At 42.3% G+C, this 19,835-nt stretch overlaps 1 protein-coding gene and 1 long non-coding RNA gene across 2 annotated transcripts in view; one reads left to right on the top strand and one right to left on the bottom strand.

Annotated features, from left to right (window-relative positions):
* The window catches only part of LOC309624902, a 280,987-nt gene extending 262,974 nt beyond the window's left edge, over positions 1–18,013 (bottom strand). Inside the window, exon 1 of the long non-coding RNA XR_014242197.1 lies at positions 667–18,013. This is a non-coding gene — a long non-coding RNA (uncharacterized lncRNA). The remainder of the gene's footprint in view (positions 1–666) is intronic.
* The window catches only part of THSD4 (thrombospondin type 1 domain containing 4), a 572,383-nt gene that overhangs the window by 458,674 nt on the left and 93,874 nt on the right, over positions 1–19,835 (top strand). The gene's annotated exons all lie outside the window — the stretch shown is intronic.

Raw genomic sequence — 19,835 nt, forward strand, 5'->3', positions numbered from 1 at the left:
GACAGAGGGTGCGAGGGACCTGAAGGCCTTCCCCGGATGTCCCTCTGCCTCTGTGCTCCCTCCATAGTCCTCAAGGGATGACACCTGTCGTTCAGGACACGCTATTGTCACCCTCCCTGATCTAAGTGAAAGCATCCTCCCATCGCATGTCCCCAGCACTCCCCATCGCATGTCCATGTTTTCACTTCTTCTTAACTCTTATCACCTCCCTCTTTGTACCATTATTTCTTGTGTGTGAGGACAGTTTGAGAAGCTCAGCTCTAGAGGATATGATCCATAAGAAGATGCTCAGGGCTTCCCAGTTACTCCTTTGTGATATTCATAGACTTGCCTTTTCCTCATCCGGGCACCACGCCACCCCACATCCCACACCTAGACTGTTGCATCAGCCTCCCTGGAAGTTTCTCTTTGTTTATTTATGTGCCCTGTTCCCATCCCCAATAAAATCCATCCTGGGGCTTCCCTGGTGGCGCAGTGGTTGAGAATCTGCCTGCCAATGCAGGGGACACGGGTTCGAGCCCTGGTCTGGGAAGATCCTATATGCCGCGGAGCAGCTAGGCCCGTGAGCCACAACTACTGAGCCTGCGCGTCTGGAGCCTGTGCTCCGCAATGAGAGAGGCCCCGATAATGAGAGGCCCGCGCACCGCGATGAGGAGTGGCCCCCACTTGCTGCAACTAGAGAAAGCCCTCGCACAGAAATGAAGACCCAACACAGCCATAAATAATAAATAAATAAATTTTAAAAAAAAATCCATCCTGTAGGCAGCTGCTCAAGCAGCCTTTCTGTACACGTTCCTCATTCGAGATACATGGATTGCAGCCCCAGCTCACAGGAGCTTGGTTCCTCTGGTTCCCAGGATAGCCAGCCCGCTGTGACTGGCGATGGCTGGTTCTGGGACCCACGGGGGCTCCTTCATGTCCGCCAGCCCTCATGGTCATGCCCGCTGTGTGCTCCGAGAGGGGCCCTCATCCCTCTTAGCCGGCTTTCCTTCTTCTGCCTCAAGTTGAAATCGCTCAATAAAAAGGGAAACAGTTTCCAAGCATCAAGCTTATGTCCATGTAAGCTGGCTCTCGAGCACTTTCTTTTTTTTCTTAAAAGTTGTTCCTATCTCACCACGTTCTAAAATTCCCCCAATAAAAAAGAAAACAAACAGACAAAAAAAAACACAAAACCCTCCTTTAATCAATGCTTGCTTAACTAGTGCTTCAGACAAGCACTTCTTAGGGGAATGGATGACCACATGGATTTTCCAGGGAGGGGCGGGGAGATGTGAAATTGGCACAGAGCTCTGTTCTGTCTCCTTTGATCTTTAATTCGAGCCATTCCAGGCAGAGCTCAGTCCACTCTGAAAACACACTTTGTGATTACAAAATGGGCGGTACCTCAGCCAAAACATTTGTTTATATTTTACCCCCAATTTCAGTGTTCTTGTCATGCTTTCCTTGAGAATTTTCTTCCTGTAATTAAAGAGGTGTGAGCGCTCTGAGCATGACTGTGAATAGGATACAAAGTGCAGTTTCCTCCCCTGAAGACAGAGCAGGGTTTCTCCCCACCTTCTCAGGCACAACGTCCATAAGGATATGGCAGAAACAACCTTCGCTGTAACGTTTCCAGAACGGTAATAACAGGCAGGCTGTCCAGGAAAGAAGGAGCCGCTCACAAAGACTGAGGCCTTCCAAATAGGGCCTCTCACAGCCCCCGGGGGAGCCCCTCACAGGTGCAAGGGTGTTTGAATGCACCAGTGTGTGTCTCTAGTTCCGTTAGAAAGGAGTTTCTCAACAGTGGCACTATTCACATTTTGGACCAATAATTATGGCTGTGGGGCTGTCCTGTGCACTGTAGAATGTCTAGCAGCACGCCTGGCCTCTACCCACCAGGTGTCAGTAGCACATTCCCCCTGCCTCCACCGATCGTACAATCAAAAATGTCTCCAGACATTTCTAAATGTTCCCTGAGGAAAGAAAAATCCTCCCCCCAACCTTCATTTGAGAACTGCTGCTTTGGATGGACTTGGAAAGGGATCCTTCTAAGAGGCAGCGTTTATGGGACCCAGAGTAGTGAGTCACCTGAGACACTTCAACAAATGACCATGACCAGGCACCGTGCCAGACCAAGTCAGAGTCTTGGGGGAAAGACCCAGGCATCAATGGCTTTAAAAGGCCCCCAGGTGATTCTAGTATACACTCAGTGTTGAGAAAGAGAGAACTTTGAAAAGAGGGACTATTTCATGACCTCCATCAAAGGACTAAGAAGAAGAACACGGACCTTAGAACATCGCCATTTCATTAATAATGGGAGTCAGAAAGGAAAGACCAAGAAGGACAAATGACCAGCTTAAGCTCTTGTGTTTGCTCTTTTTTCTTCCTTAGTGGTTAGAAGAACCTTGAAATGAAGAAGCCCTGTGCTGGGAAGGGTCAGGGAGACCCAGTTACATCTCACAGCCAGGCTGTGAGAGAGGAGGAATCCTAAAGGGGTAGACTGTGTCTTGGAGATACTAAAAAGAAAAGTCGGCTGAGCCTCTGAGGCCTCAGGGTAAAGGGAAAGAGGGAGAGACAGACCAGGAGGGGAAGCAGCCCTGAGGCTGAGAAGTCATTCCTTCTTGGCCACTTGGTTCCAATTAACCAAGGGTTAGGAAATGGCTTCAGCAGTGTTGGCTTAGGGGTCTTGTGATGTTCCTCCATTTTCCTCTGTGGTAACATAAGTCCTATACTAAAGGGATAAGAAAAACAGTAGGATGCTTTAGTGTCAGACTTCCGGGTTTCAGTTCAGGATGCTACCATCCCATCTCATATCCTAAGCTAGAAATCCTCCTGTCGTTTTGCACTCAGATTTCTACTACGGCAGAGAGATTAAGAGCATGGAGTCACTAGAGTTGTGTTCAGTTCTTGAGTCCATGTCTTACTAGTGGAGAGATCTTAGAGAAGTAGGCTGCTTGACCTGCCTGGGCCTCAGTTTTCCATCTGTAAAATGGGGATAATCATCATGCCTATCTCATAAAGCTGGTAGAAGAATTGAATGAGATAATCCATGAAAAGCATTAAGTACAGTGCTCACTAAATATTAGCTACTATCATTATTTATTCTTTGGCCACAACATCCAGTGGGTCAAGAAGTTCTGTTACCTGTTCCATGGAAATGTCTTTTGAAAATATGGTCCCCAGCTTCCCATCTTTGTTGGTATTACCTGGGTTCTGTGTCCCATCTTTGTTGGTATTACCTGGGTTCTGTGTTACCAGTCACACCCCCTGTAAGTCTACCTTGCTGTGTCATGCAGCTGACATCTCTCCAGGTGTTACTAGGGTCATGTGACTCCTGATTAAAATTTCCAGAGGTTCTCTGGAACCAACAGGGTGAAATCCAGAAGCCGTATGGCCAGAATCTACTTCTTTGGATCCCCTGTGTTCTCCCAGTGTGTCAGAATTGTTAGTTTTGGTTCCCACCACCAGAGAGCCTGGACTGGCTTACTTTGCTTGGGTTTTAAATGTCTGTATGTTTTCAAGTCACTCTAAGTGTTGGTCGAATGAACTCCCCGTCCACAGTTTATATGTCTTGGACTGAAGTGTTGCACACTTTTTTCCTGTTATGTTTTAAATATAACGTTTTGTTTTCCCAGCAAGTGCTGTCAGTGATTTGGAAATATTGCCTGGTCCTGGTTAATTTCTTTTCTGCATCTCATGTAGGGTCTTGTTTACTTACATTAATAAAAAGACTATACAAACAGCTTACATGTGAAATTTTCTCCTGTGGGCACAGAGGCCAATGATGGGGGCTAATTCATGAGTGAGGAAAAGTTGAACTCTAGGTCCTTTCAGCTCTTGTCTGACCTATTGCTGCAACAAATCTCCTAATTACTACAACAGACCTTGTCTAAGGCAGCTATTTTATTACAGGTCTCCCCAGTTTGGCACCTTAGCTAACAATTTGTCCTTTTTTCGGGGATCAAGATGAGACAGGAAAGAAAAGCGTTCCTAAAGGGAAAAAGCAACTAAAAGGCAAACTGCTCCAAATGCAAACTCTTTGGAATTCCTAGGCATTGGTTGACGCTCAACAGGAAAATTGCTTCCAGGAATATTTTGTCACATTGCCCCCAAATTTAGATTCTTCAGATTCTTATTCTAAGTCAGCCCCCATCTATTGGGTGTACAAATAGGCATCCCCACTTGTGAGAATGACTCCACTGCGTGAAGACAGGGGTAACTGGGGAAAGATGGTGACTTGAAATCAAGAGCAGTATTTCTCTTGAAGGGATAAATTTTGATTCCTTGAACATGCAGCTCCCCTGGGTGTTGGTATAGATTATTAATATGTCCTCCTATTAGTTCTTTTTCCTGCTGGGTTATAATTATCAATGATGTTATAATTATCAATGATCAATGATTGTGAACTTCTTTGTCTATTTCCCTCCACTAGACTGGGAAGCAAATGACCAGAAAGGAAAGTCAGCATAGCATAAGGGATAAGGGCATGAAATCTGACAACGGAAAGCCTATTCTCATCCTAATTCTGCTGCTTACTGGCTCCCTAGCTTGGGGAAAGTTATCTGATTGCCCTCCCACTCAAAATTCAGTTTTGTCATCTGTCAAATGAAATAATAATAGTAGCCACTTCACTGGGTTGTTCTGAGGGATAAGTGGGATCATATAAGTAGAGCACCTGGCAGAGTGCTTGGTATACCCAGCCCATGTCAGTTGCTGTAGTGACAAGGAGGAGAGTTTTTATAAGTTCCTTGAGAACATGGAGTGTTCTGTGTACATCCCCAGCTTCTAGATCAGTATCTGGAAATGAAAGTGTCTGAAATGAATGAATGAATGTCATACTCACATGTTCAGGTCTCTGCTGTCTTCAGTATAAGTATTTAGGTAAGCGTGAGCACATCCACAACCCAATGACACACCCGGTACTTTGGCCACAGCTGGACAAGTGACATTTTTAAATCCTTATGTGATTTGGGAGAAGGAATCTCCCCCAGGGTAATCAGTCACATGGCAGATGTGGACAGAGAAGAAGAATTGTAGCTTGGGGACTAACTCATTGAGGAGATGGGAGGAGCAAGTTGGAGATAGGTTGATCAGAAATGAGAGGAAAAAACTGGTCTCAGAGGTGAAGGGAAGAGTTTCTTGAAGGTGGTGAGGCTCCTCTGTGCCCAGGGTGGCCGCAAGGTCAAAGGGAAGCCTGGTCCATGTAAACTGTACTAACACTCATTTGGGCACCCAGTTTTGTTACAGTTGCATCACCCCACAATTTCATCGTTCTGTTCTGATTAGCAGTGAAGAGCCTTTCCACACTGCCACAAGTGGAAGCTATTCTAATGGCTCTCAGCTGGGCTGTGGTTTTGCTCGCCATTGTTTGCACACAAAAGCCTGATCCCATTAAGATGGTCAGATATTTCCTGCCATCGCATGGCCTCCTGCTTACAAACATTTGATGCTATTTAAAGCCTCTTCTCTGCAAATATGCTTTGGTCACATTTGTGTAGTGCCCATTAATTAAGGCCAGATTTGAAGCTCTCACAGCTGTCACTTCTATTAACTGACTTCAGGGAATGTAGGACTTCATTTTTCCAGGAGATAATTTGGACATCAGAGAAAAGCCAAGAGATCCTCCGAATCCCTGTGGCATTTACCTTAACTTCCAGGCTTCTAATGAAAAAGCTTCTTAGACAAAAAGGGACACAAAGACCCTTTCACAGAAACCATCAACACTCCCTGCCAAGTGGGAGATTTATTGGGTGGGAACACACACACACACACATACACACACACACACACACACACACACAGGCTTTATTTGAGGCACCCTGGAAAATGAAAAGCTATCTGGGAAAAGTAATCACGTGAGAAGATGGTCTTGAAGATAGCAGTTGGGTTTTCTGTGAAAGTAAAAATGGACCAATTGACAACTGTGAGTCTGCTGGAAGGCTGAAAGAATGGTCTATTTTCTCCTATATCTATCTTTCTCTAAAGGAAACACATCGTGGATTGGTTGGAACACGTGATCTTCTGGTTACCAAATGCTTTAATTAATAAGGAGTCAAAAATATATTGTACAAAGATTGCCAATTATCAAAGAAAGAAAATACTATTCTTTCCCAGCAGCATGATTTGGAACAGGAACATGGTGGCAGAGGTGATACTAAAAAAAAAAAAAATCACAATCATAATAAAAAGGGAGTTTATGTTTATTAGGTCCTTAGTCTGTGGCACTTTCAATGTATGCATTTTCATGAATTATCTCATTTGACTCTTGAAAACCTATGAGGTAGGCACTGTCATGTGTCCATTTCATAGATGAGGAAATTACAGTTTTGCAAGCTTAAGAAACTTACCAAGGTCATCCAGCTGGGAAATGGCAGGGTCAGAACTCAGATCTCAGTGAGGTCTGTCTGTCTGTCCTGAAGCTCTTGCTCATCACCTTCTGTTATCCTGGTTCAATGGAAAGTACGTGGGCTTTGCAGGCAGACCAGAGTTTTGTCCAGGTCTGTCATGTGATCATCAACAAATTGATTAACTTTTCTGAAACTGTCCTTCAACTCAAGTAAAATGGGAAAAATAATAGCTGCCTCATAGTTAGTATAAAAATTAAATGAAATAAGGTTAAATGAAGTACAGAGATATTCAACAAATGTCAGTACCTCCTCCTCCTCCTCCATTTTATTTCATTCCAGTTATTTCTTATTTCCATCCCTGGACTGAAGATCCCACCATCTTCTGCTACATTGTCCCTGCATTCTTGGCTTCTTGGCTCTCTATCATGGGTGGGGACCAGCACAAAGAAATCTTTCTTTGCTTAGCTCTTCCTAGCAATCCTGCAGCTGTGCCTTCAACTCCCCTGACCCCCGCCGGTCCCCCAGGAATCACAGGCTCCCACCTCTCTCCTCAATTCCCATGACATCCCGGAACCACAGGAGGACCTGTGAGGTGAGAAACCTGCAAGTTTGATTACTGGCCCAGCATTCCCTTCTATTCAGGAATTTCTCACATTTAAGCAGGTTCCTAAGAGAAGAGCTTTGAATTACATCTGTTTTCGCCCTCAAAACTGCTTTCTAGATTCAGATTTTATTTCTTCGAGAAACTTGGGCATTCCTGCCTTAGTATGGTTTCTGAATTTCCTGGAGGATGAGTAAAAAAAGAGAAAAGACAATAATTAGCAGAATGCTTTTCAAATATAATCCATGGACTTTAGCTGGAAAACACAGACACCTAAAGAACTAGTTAAGATTGTGGTCTTTTGTGTTAGGAATTCAGGTGAGAATAAGTAGATGAATTTACTGATGGCAACAGGATAAATAGAAAACTGAGAGTGAACAATTCTCTTGAGAGAACACCCACTGTTAGGAGGTAGTAGGGAATCAGTGATCAGTGCTAGTTTCAAGTCTGATTAACTCTTTTTAAGCATTGTTTACAGATCTTTAACTTCTTGTTTACTTTCAGAACACCTGTTTTTGAAGTTTTAGATGAAAACTAAAGTTCCTTTACTAACAAATTCTTTAAAAGATTGGCTTTCACACTATGGAGAACAGTATGGAGGTTCCTTAAAAAACTAATAATAGAATTACCATATGATCCAGCAATCCCACTACTGGGCATATACCCGGAGAAAACCACAATTCAGAAAGACACATGTGCCCCAATGTTCACTGCAGCACTATTTACAATAGCCAGGTCATGGAAGCAACCTAAATGCCCATCGACAGACGAATGGATAAAGAAGTTGTGGTACATATATACAATGGAATATTACTCAGCCATAAAAAGGAACGAAATTGGGTCATTTGTTGAGACGTGGATGGATCTAGAGACTGTCATACAGAGTGAAGTAAGTCAGAAAGAGAAAAACAAATATCGTATATTAACGCATATATGTGGAACCTAGAAAAATGGTACAGATGAACGGTTTGCAGGGCAGAAGTTGAGACACAGATGTAGAGAACAAACGTATGGACACCAAGGGGGGCAAGCCGTGGGGGGGTGAGGATGGTGGTGTGATGAATTGGGTGATTGGGATTGACATGTATACACTGATGTGTATAAAATTGATGACCAATAAGAAAAAAAAAAAAAGAGATTGGCTTTCAGAAAACATCCTGGGCTGTATAGATTGAGAAAGTACAGTCAGGAACTGAGCCTTTGGCCCCTCTCCCTGCCATCCCCTGTTAAATATTTGCAAACACGAATCTAAAGAGTATTAAGAATCGAACTGAGACTTCGGAAGCCCACAGTTAGGAAACAAGTAGAGGAAAGGAAGAAAGGAGAACATGGAGGGCCAAAGTGGGTGCAAAGGCAGAGAATAATTCAAGAGGTGAGGCATGAGCAGTGCTCTTGGGAATGAATGAGAACTGAGAAGACCCCATTTGATACAGGATAAAATGAAGTCATTAACATCTTCAAGGGAAAAAATCTCAGTAACTAGCAAGGGTGGGAGTCCGTGGCTAAAGGTTAAGAGACATGATTGTTTGAAAGTTGGTGCTTGTTTGAGATATTTGGTAGTGAGAGGATAATAGCCAAAAGTGGAGGCAGCACCATACCTGGGGCAGCAGTGAAGGTCAGGATTGTCCATGTGTAATTTCTAGTTTTTTGCAGGACATGGTTATTCTTGTGTAGCATCATGTTGAGCTGATAGTATGCAGTGGGGACAAATGAATGCAGGATTCTCCAGGTTGTATTTTCAGAAGGCTGAAGGCCGTTTGGTTACTTGTGGACCTCTGTTTTACTCTGGCTTTGTGTGATACATAGAAGTTGTGATGAAATGTTTTGTAGATTCCTTACAGGGACCTTCATGGAGCTTTCCAAACTATATCTCATAACCCAGAAACGCCAAGTTAAAGTCTGAACCCTAAGAGACTAAAAGTATACATGAAAATCATGAACTGCATGTGGAATTGGCAAGTAGCATTCTGTGTCTATTAACAGTTTGTCTTTTCTACATAATAAAGAAAAAATCTTTTTAAGCAATTTCAACTACTCAATTTCAAACTTTATTATTCTCATAGTCATAGTAATTTTAATTTACGATATAGCAATGCAATAGCACACTCTCAATCAGGCATTAGAAGGAAAGAATTCAGAACATAGTTTGACCTACCAGATATTAGAAATTAGTATGATCTAGTCCTTGTCACCTAGCATAAAATTCTACATAATTTTTTGTCTGTAGGTTTAAAAATTTAACCAGAAGTTCTGTATCAAGAAAAATAATCTGTGTTATGCTTGAGTGACAAATAAGGACAAAATATCAGTGACTTAAAACAAAGATTTCTTTTTCATTCCAGTCCTTCCAGGACCAGCAAGACCTCTGTTTATCATAGTCCTTCAGGGTCCCAGGTCGGTGGAGGCTCCACCACCTTAGGCAGCTGCCATCTCACCCAAAGTCTGCAAGATTTGCTCTGGCAGAGGAAGAAAAGTTTGGAGAGCTGAGCACCAGCAATTAAATCTTTCAACCTGGAAGTGATACATGCCACTCCCACATACATCCCATTGGCCAGAACTAGGCACATGGTCACAGCTAACTTCAGAGGGGTGGGAAATTGTAATCCACCATTTACCTAGAAGTAGAAGAACCACATACTGAGGAATATCCGTAATGTTGAACAGAAGTTCATCCTACCATTCCCTTTGCCGAAGAAGAAAAGATGAGTACTTTCATCAACTTTGTAAACTGTAATTTTGAAGTAAATCCTGGTAACTTGCTTGGCGGATGGGAGAGAGTTCCAGTAAGCCAGATATAACTCAGAAGTGACATCCACTGAAGCTAAGAAAGTATCTCTTTGACATAAACACCTCATTTGCAATACAGAAGCAAAAATGCACTAAACCACTAAATTTCACTCCATGTGGACCTAGGCTCTAATTTCTTCATTGTCTGAATGAGACATTCTGTAAACTGAAAAGGAAGCCCAGTTGCAGCCATAAAATTTTACTTAATTCAAGAATTATTATCACTTAGTATGTGCTAGTTCTGAAAGGCATACAGAGCTAAATTTTGTATGTTCTTTGCTCAAGACACTTAGATGTAACTTGAACACAAGGTCGATGATAATGTTGGGATTTAAATGTTTTAAAAGACTTGCAGTTAAAATGTTAATCGACAAAGAATTATGATCTTTATCTTGTGGCTTTATGTAATCCTGACCTACTGCCAATATATCCCTGGGGATTCTCATCTGCTAATTCTTATAGGATAGTCTAGGTCAATTACAAGTAACCCGTTTAGCAAAAAGAGCAAGCCAGAAAAGCATTAAAATATAGTCAGGTATAAGGTATATTTTTTCTTATTCAAAATAAAGTTTAGTGTCATGAAGAATAATGCATCTCATAATGTATATTACTGGCCTTTTTCAGTAGAGACAGGTCAAGAAAAAAATGGTACTCTTTTTTAGCCACCAAACAGTAATATTTGGGGAAGATTTGAAAAGCAGTAAAAAAAGCAACTTTCTAGTCTAGTGTAGTGAAGTTAGAGGGCAGACAATAGCAAAACCTGGTGGGTAATTCATGGCAAGAGGGCCAGGGTTCGCCCAGGACTGGTCTTGAATTTTCCATTGTTAGGTTGATTTCCCTGATACAAGTTAGGGCCACCGAACCACGTGACTCCTTCAGAGCCAAGAGCAAAAGGACAGCATGACACAAAGACCCAAGTTGTGCTGACTTTTTTTTTTTTTTAATTTTATTTATTTATTTTATTTACTTATGGCTGTGTTGGGTCTTCGTTTCTGTGCGAGGGCTTCCTCTAGTTGCGGCAAGTGGGGACCACTCTTCATCGCGGTGCGTGGGCCTCTCACTATCGCGGCCTCTCTTGTTGCGGAGCACAGGCTCCAGACGCGCAGGCTCAGTAGTTGTGGCTCACGGGCCCAGTTGCTCCGCGGCATGTGGGATCTTCCCAGACCAGGGCTCGAACCCGTGTCCCCTGCACTGGCAGGCAGATTCTCAACCACTGCACCACCAGGGAAGCCCCTGTGCTGACTATTATTTAGACATTCCAGGCGTTCCCAAAACTGCAGTTGATCTCTTGTTTATTTTGCTCATAGGTATCATCCCCCGGGCTAGACACTAAGCCCACTGAGAGCAGAGACGTGACATACCCCACTTTTGATTTTTCTAGAGGATTGTGTCAGTGCTAGGCGCATGATAGGTGTTTAATTAATTCTTCGGTAGTAACTCACCTGATGATTTAAACCTTTCTTTCCAGATGCTTCCATCCTCAGTCCATTCTGACTATTGATGTTGAGCATAGCTAAGATTTATTGAGTGCCTACTATGTTCCAGGCTCAGTGCTAAGTCCTTTATGCAGATTGTGACATCCGATCCTCACAGCAATCTTATGAGGCAGGCATTCACTGAGACTCCATTTTGGGACCAGTAACGTGATAGGTCTTTCTGTACAATGCCCCTGCGGGTCCCAGTCCAGCCTCTTGGGACCACGAAGAGGACATCTTTCTTCCATGTGACAAAGCCTCCAATACTTAGAGCCATCTAGCATGTCTGTCTTCTTTTCTTCCTGCTAAACACTCCAGATCTTTATACTGTAATTGTTAACAACAATCACAAACTCTTATTCCAAGTGCTGTGAGAAATGCTTTCCTCTTGTGGCTTAAATTACTATAATTTTCTTATTTAAGCACCTTGCCTAAGGTCACACAGCCAGAGTGGCCAACAGGATTGGAACCCCAGGAGAGCATGATTCCAAAGACAGAGTTTCCAGTTATTACTCAGTGCCATTGCTACTTAATAGTAATTTTATCTTTTTTCACAGTATAAAATTTCTTATGTCATCTTTTTAATAGAAGAGTGAAAAGGGCAAATACTTTGTCATAGAAAGAAGATTCGCGAAAGGGGTATTTTCAAGCCCCTGTTTTCTCAGGAAAACCAAATGCTAGAAAAGGTCAGATACTGAAAATATATTTTTGATACTGTACATCAGTAAAGTTATTCTAGATCATTCATCTTTGGAGCTGGAAATCGAGGGCTTTCCTTGCACCAGAGTCTCATCCCATAGTCCTGACAAAGAGGGGATAATGTTGAGGAAAAGGAATGTTTTAGGCAAAAACGTCAAACCAAATGGAAAATATTAGAAAGGAAGTGGGACAGGCCAGTGTCCAAAGGTCTCCAGAGATCTGAGTACAGAGCACTGGTGGAGGGTACACAGAGAGTGGTTTCCAAAGGGAGGATTTGTTACATGTCAGAGTCTTTCAGGGATGAATGGCCTCCTCAGCAGGTGGGGAGCTCCCTGACAGTGGGAGAGGGTCAAACAAACAGATAGACAGGGTTCTTGCCAAGAAGGGAAATGTCTTACAAAGTTAGGGTCACCAGGCACCCATGAGGTCATCAGGAGTTGTAGTGAGAGTTGGAGTTAACAATCCATGTTCTGGGACCAGACTGCCCAGGTTACATTCTAGCTCAATAGCTTGCTAATCTAGGACAATTTTCTCAACCTCCTTGTGCCTCAGTTTTCTCATCTCTAAAATGGAATGAATATCATCTACCTCTTGGGTTGTTGGAAAAATTCAGTGGGTTAATTTATGTAAGGCATTTTATAAAAATAAGTGCTATGCTTGTGCTAAATTATCTAATCTTATAGTCTTCACTTTTTAGCAGCAGTGCTCTTTTTTCCAAACAAAGTGGTATGAGAGATCCTAATCATAAGATAAATTTTTAAAAGCTCGATGTGTTGTGTTGGTATTAATTAATTTTAATTAAAACATTAGCATCTAACTGTTATAATAGCAATTAGTGAGCACGTGGCTTTTTTGTTGAGTAGAAATTTTGGCGCATAGAATATGGAAAATGACTTTAGATGCCTGAGCGTCCAATTTATTTCTGAATTTTATTTTAGCTTACAGTTCTTGAGGTGTTCCTGATTAAGACAGACAACAAATTGCAAACTGTAGACAGGCAATCTCTTTGATTAAAAATGGGAGCAGTTTGTCCTGAGGGCTGCATAAGAATGAGTTAATACAGCAGTGTCCAGTGTGTTATAATTAGGCATATACAATGGTTAAAAAGGATGTTTATCAAGTTCTTCATATTTTACAAACATGTTTTAAAGATTATGAAAACATTAAAGTAGAACCTTAGAAGAGCTTGAAAGCCTGTTTAGTCTAGCACACACGTTTTATCAGTTAAATTAGCCCCAGTGACCTGTCCAGGGTCTCAGCAGGGAACAGTAGTTCCTAGGCTGACACCAGTATGGATCTTGGCCCCTTACATTACCTCCTCTGACCTTGGTTAGACCAGATGACTTCTATGGTTTCTTCCGCTCTAAGTCTGTGATCCTAGCATTCTTTATTTAGTGGGAATACTTGGTAATAAGACTGATTTTACTATGATAAGCCTCCTCCTCCTCCTATGGGTTGGACCATTTTGTTCTTCCCTATATTACAAAAATCTGTTAGGAAAAAGAAATTCAAAGTTATATTTTTTGAAAAGGACATCCTTTACTGAAAATCGATTTTATTATTGTTCCTACCCACTTTAGTGATGTTTGTATAAAATAGAGAACTGTGGTTTTCTACAGCAAGGAGAGATAGTGGGGTATTTGCTAACACTCACTGGCAACTGCAAGGTCCAAATTTACAAAGAAATCCAAATTTGCTTTTCATAGCCAGCTAGGTCAATGCCCTATGCCACCCTTGTTTGTGTTCTGTTCCCTGACATTTTAGCTTTTATTAAAAAAAGAAAAAAAAAACCTGGTTCAATTTGTCGATGACTTTGAACGACAGCAGAGAGGAAGACAAACATCCTCGTCTACGCTGATGCTATGGTTTTCCAGCCATCCTAAGAAGGAGATAAGTCATTCTGCTAGTTACCATCTGAATGGCTTTGTGTCAACAATGTCACTATTCCCAACTTATTTGAGGCAAAGATTTTTCCGGTGTTCAAGTAGACACTTCCAATAACTCTCTGTAGCACTCCAGTTCACTCCTCATCTCAGGGGTAAAATCTTGGTTAACAACTCAAAATCAATGTTCTACCAAAGCACCCATTAAGTTATAGGTTTATAGCCTTCCTCTGCTCAAGCTCTCTAGAAGTTTCTGTATCTTAAAAAGAGCAGGCTGTTTCCTATCATTATTTAAAATACAAGTTGAGCAAATTGAATCTGCAGGGATTTCTTTGTAGCCCTCAAACATATAGAATACAGTCTCAAAGAGGGTGGCCTTAGGTCTCAAAAGGGAAGCCCCAGGATTGCTAGGGTGACTCAAATACACTCAGAGAAAAGGTGGTCTTGGAGAAATCCTGGTCTATAAGCTCGTGATGCCATGATTTTAGCTTCCCTTTCCACTCACTAGTCAAAAGAGAACATTCTGGAGGCTTGAGGCAGAGTGAGTCTAATAGGAAATAGAGGCTGTCCAAAAGATTTAAAGACCCTTGGGTCTGTACTGGAGAGAAAGCCTCCATCAGATCCTTTTGTTACAACAGGAAAAAGTGGTTGGGAAAATTTTTCGTGCCAGGGCTTCAAGCAACACATAGAGACAATGGATAAGAGAGAACCCAAAGATTCTGAGAAATTGGAGCTTTCCCATGAGTATAAAAAGGAAGTCCAACACAATATTAAGAGACTCCCTTCCGTGAACTATCAGGGAAGGGCAGGGAGTCAGAAGCCATTTTTCTCTCCATCACTGTCAACCCCAAGCTGCATGTCCTCATCCAGGGGACACTTGCCTTTGTGGGCACTGCATTCACCCATTTCCAGAGCTGTTCTCACTCCCTCTCTTGTAGCTCCTGCTGTTCCCCCTTAGTGTGTGCTGTTCACCACCATGTTCACTGTCTCAGTCACTATTCACCTCGCCTGTTTGGCTTCCGCCCTATCATTCTGTTTCTAAGAGTTTGAGCTAGATAGCTGTGGGTTCATAGCCTGACTCTTAGCTATATGACCTCTTTCCTTCTCTATTAAAATGGTAGTAAATATTGTCACCTTACTAGATTCTCAACAAGTACCAGTTTCCTTTCTCTCTGTCGCTTTTCTTGGCATCCATCAGCACCTCTATGGACTCCTTTGAATAATGAGAACCTGCCTTTCTTACAGGGTCCAGAGAGTCCATCAATTGTCAAAACTGAATTTTTGACTCTTTTTGACTTTGGCTCTGGCTCGCTTTTAACTAGGGTTTCTTTTAGTCTGCCAGAGAAATGCTTTTCTTTTTACTTCCGTATTTCCTGCCATTCCACATTCCTTAAAGTATACGCAGTCCGGCTGTTCTCTAGCTAAGTAACATTCCAAGGCAGCTATTGTTTAAGCTAGGAATGAATATCATTTGTTTGTATTTCTTTGAATTTGCCCTCTATGTTATCTTTAACTTGACTTTAAATAAAACATAATATGTATTGAGTTCCTCCCCTGTGTCAGATGCTTTTTACAAACTTTGTCTCCGTTTATTATCACAAAACCAACCCAACAAATTAGAGCAGAATTAATAATTAGCATTGCTAATTAATATGTACTGTCACTTTAACAAAGTATTTTTGCTGTTAAAGCGTAATGATGCTGGATCATTTTCAAAATTTCTACGTTCACTCAGTTATCACACCTGGGGTAAAGCTCACGCTTGAGATACTATAGCCCCGGGCACTCCTTTCCACCTGGAATCAGGAACTTAAATATAGGCATAATGCCTAGGAGAAAATAATCAGCTTGTTTAAGTGACAACTGACATCAGGAAGCCTTTTGAGCCAGAGGACTGACATGATGACAGCAGTACTTTGGGGAGATAAATTTCACAGCCACATGCAGGATAGATTACCTGAAATCACAACATTAGCATTTCTTATGCTTATACATCTGGGGGGCATGACTTAAAAGCTCATAAATATGATCTGTTTAAAGAAGGGACTGGTGAAAATTAAGAATTTCAGGGTTCCACCAAAGATGGTGAAGAATCAATGTTTATCCAACTGGTTTGCATGTCCTAAATATTTATGTACACAAGTGCATATAGGTAATACAGTCACTTGGAAGCCATGTGTGGGTATCCTATCTGCCATTACCCTACCTTAAAGTTGGTTTAAAGTTGCAGAAGAAGGGAAAATTTCTGCAAGCGTGAGAATTATTCATCTGGCTGCCATCTGAATTATTGTTATGGAAAACATTGAGTTTGACAGATAACCCTGTTCTTAGACATCCTTCAAAAGAAGCGTGAAGGAGCCTTCGTGTTTAAATATTTCAGCCAAATTTCTTCCTTCTGAGCATGCATGGAACACAATGTCTTTCTTTTAATTTTATTTATTTATTTTTGGCTGCGTTGGGTCTTCCTTGCTGTGTGCAGGCTTTCTCTAGTTGCGGCGAGCGGGGGCTACTCTTTGTTGAGGTGTGCGGGCTTCTCATTGTGGTGGCTTCTTTTGTTGTGGAGCACGGGCTCTAGGCGTGCGGGCTTCAGTAGTTGTGGCACGCGGGCTCAGTAGTTGTGTCATGTGGGCTCTAGAGCACAGGCTCAGTAGTTGTGGCACATGGGCTTTGTTGCTCTGCAGCATGTGGGATCTTCCCGGACCAGGGCTCGAACCTGTGTCCCCTGCATTGGCAAGTGAATTCTTAACCACTGCACCACCAGGGAAGCCCCTTTATTTCTTAATGAAATGAATATTCACATTGGATGCACCTATGGTTAGGAGAGAGAATAAGAAGGAATTATCTTTATTTGATTTCTTGGTCAGTCTGGCCCTAAAGAACAAGCTCTTGGATTGGGTAATGATATCTCTCATGGAATGATGTTTTTCCTTGAGTCATAAATATTTCCCAGCTTGGTGCACCAACAGTTTCCATTCCCAGCAAGACAAATGAGAAAGCTAGTTACTATTTCAATAAATAACTTTGGACCTATGAATTTGTTATGAAAGAAAGGATGGTGTTATAGATGTCCCCTCCCTTAGGTGAATGAGCGCTGCATGAGGGGAAAGAAACAGCATGGGACTTCGGGGGGAACAAGAGAACAAAGAGAAGCTATAGGAAGGAGATGAGGAAACAGTTCAGTCAGCCCTTGTGGGAGTCCTCAGACCGTAAGTAGCGCCCCGTGAAAGGGTCTTGGGAAAAGCCAAGCACCAAAGAGATAGAGCAGCCCTAGAGATAGAACAATAAGAGGGAATTAGCCTTATTTGATTTCTTGGACATTCTAGCCCTCGGTATATGTAGCCCTTGGTCGGCCATCTACCAGGCTCTGTTCTTAAGGTAAAGAAAGATTTCCACTGGGCTAAGGGACTATGCCAGTAGCAAAGGAGAAAGAGCCAGAAGTCCCTTCATTCAAACCCACCATCACCACCTCTGTGTTACACATTACGTATCTTCTGTGAGCTTCGATAAAGTAGGGATAGTCAAGATAATTAAACAGGATACCATGTTAGATGCCTAGCACGTGGCCAGTACTCTACCCATGACAGCTATCAAATATATATGTGGGGCTTCCTACTGTCTGGATCCCTGGGAGTTGCTTGAATCCCTATTTGCATCTGTTTTCCACCTACAGTCCATCTAAGACAGTGCTCCAACATGCCTGAGCTGTGAGCTCCACCCACAGTTTCCCTTGCTCTGTTTCTGAAATGAACATAACCTCTTTACAACGTCTGAGGCTTTCCATAACTGGTGTCTAAGACAAACCAGGAAAGACTAACAGAACAAGCAAACCCACACTTTTTTTAAAAAATAGAGAGGGAACAAAGTTATAAGAAAATCTCTGGAATTCTTGATCCCCATTGTCCCAGAATGTTATTGAAATGCAAATAGATCATAGCAGTTTGCCCCGTTACAACCCTGGCTTGGAACACCACTTGAGAATCGTGTGTAAATAGAAATGGGGTTTCTGTGGACAGTGCAAACAGAACAACCTCCTCTGTTAGAGTAGAAATGTGTGCGCCTGGTGTGAGAGTAAGGATTCCCATGGCCATGCCCAGGGACAGGTCATTGAAGGGAGGCAGGTGCAGCCTCAAGGAGAAGGAAAGCATGCCAACATTTTTCCAGCCCCAAGTCCAAGCCAGTTCTGAACTAGGTGCCTTCATCTGCCTGTTTTCATTCAATCTTCACAACAGATTTGAGAAACTATATTTTTTTTTTTTTTTTTTTTTTTTTTTTTTTTTTTGAGAAACTATATTTTAATACCCTTGCTTTACAGGGAAGGAAACTAAGGCTCAGAAAGATGATGTCACCTGCAGGAATACATTAGGGATGCTCTTAGGCGGACATCCCTGTGTCTAAAAGAAAAACTTTTGAAGATGTGGGAACATAGAAGAGAAAATTTTATTTCAGATTATGGAAAGGAAGAGGGGTTAAAGGAACCTAAACCAGGAATTTTAAAGGCAGGAAAATAGGCATAACATAGATGTAGGGCTTCAGTGAAGACTTGGGAAGTCTGGGAACAAAGAGAGGTTTAAATCACAGCAAGCACACTTCAGATTCAAGGTCAGTGTTAACAGTGCTCCCAACCACTCAGGGCTTCACATTGACCCTCCACAATCTCGTAACTTCTCTCCTTCTCTTTTCTGTCCCTTTGTTCCGTCTCCAGCTCTGGAAGCAAAACCAGACTCTTCTCCTATTTAGCCATATCTCAGTTTAGCCATTATCTCTTGTTGCCTTGATTTCTGCTGACCCCCAGGCCTCAGAGTCCCACCTCCCAGCCCATGCAGTTTATCCAAGTATTTTCACAGAGACAGTTTGCTTTCCAAAAAGAGTCGCTATTCTAGCTGGTAGACAAAACCTTTTTCACATGGTTACAGGGACGTAAGAAGAAGAAAGAAAAGAACATAGACCATTTAAGTGAGGAAACATTAAAACCCTGCCTCAGAAGGAGCAGGGGGCCATCATAGTATCATGAAAAGGAGTCTCTAGCCTGTAGTCTCTAGGGAGAGGTAGGCCTCTCTCTGCCACCCTGGAGAAATCCCTTCCCCTCCTGGGACTTTGTTCTTCATCCCTGGAGCAAGAGGCTGGGTCTCCCAGAGCCCTTCCTGCTGTCCAGTCCTGGGATTCTCAAGAGACTGTGTTTAGGAACGTGTGTCCTTGCTTCCACCCCGTCCCTATTAAAAATATCACAGAGAAAAGCTTCCCAAAGGCATTATTTCTTTTTAATTTTTAACCTAGAGGGTGACAGTGTTGTGTTGTCTTTGTTTTGACTGGGTGGGAGAGTTGGTTGTGCAACTTGGGAAAAGTAGAAAAAACTCGGAGCAAACAAAAAGTGATCCAGAAAGTCAAATAATCTCAGATAGCACAGGAATCACCTGAGGACGCTACTCAAATGTAGACTCCGATTCATTAAGCCTGCAGTGGGCCCCAAGGTTTCTAACGAGCTCTCAGATGATGCCTATGCTTCTGGCCCATGGACCACACTTTGGGTAGCAGTGGGGCTAGAGAAGGTCAAATAGTGCTTATTATTCTTGATTTTTAAAAAAGAAAATCAAAACAGAGAAGTGAAAAATATAGTTTGGAAGGATTCCTATCCAAAAAGCTAAAATTAAAAAAATGTTTAGTTTTCTAAACACTAAACAGTGTTTAGTGTTTAGGGGAAAGTTCCAGTGAAAGAGGGAGAGAGAATTAATATGACTAAATTTAATGAATAAATTAGTGATTATGAAGATGTACACTCAGACCCTCGCTCTAAGATGACGCCATCAAAGGCCTGCTTCCCTAGGAAAGCTTCTGCCTGAAACAGGCAACACTACTAATCTTCCAGATTCCAAAGCCACGGACTTCCAAGTCTTCCTTACTTCACGTTCAATAGACCATCCTTCATCACTCTATTGGTCATTCCTCCAGCCTAACGTTGGTGTGCCCTTGCCCTCTGTTCTAATTCCATCTCTCTGGTCCAGGCCACCATCCCTCTGTGCCCATTTTAATGTAGTTGTCTGTGTGCTTCTCAATCTCTAGTCTCTTC

This window comes from Balaenoptera borealis (assembly GCF_965194805.1).
Source record: "Balaenoptera borealis genome assembly, chromosome: 3".
Lineage (NCBI taxonomy): Eukaryota > Metazoa > Chordata > Mammalia > Artiodactyla > Balaenopteridae > Balaenoptera > Balaenoptera borealis.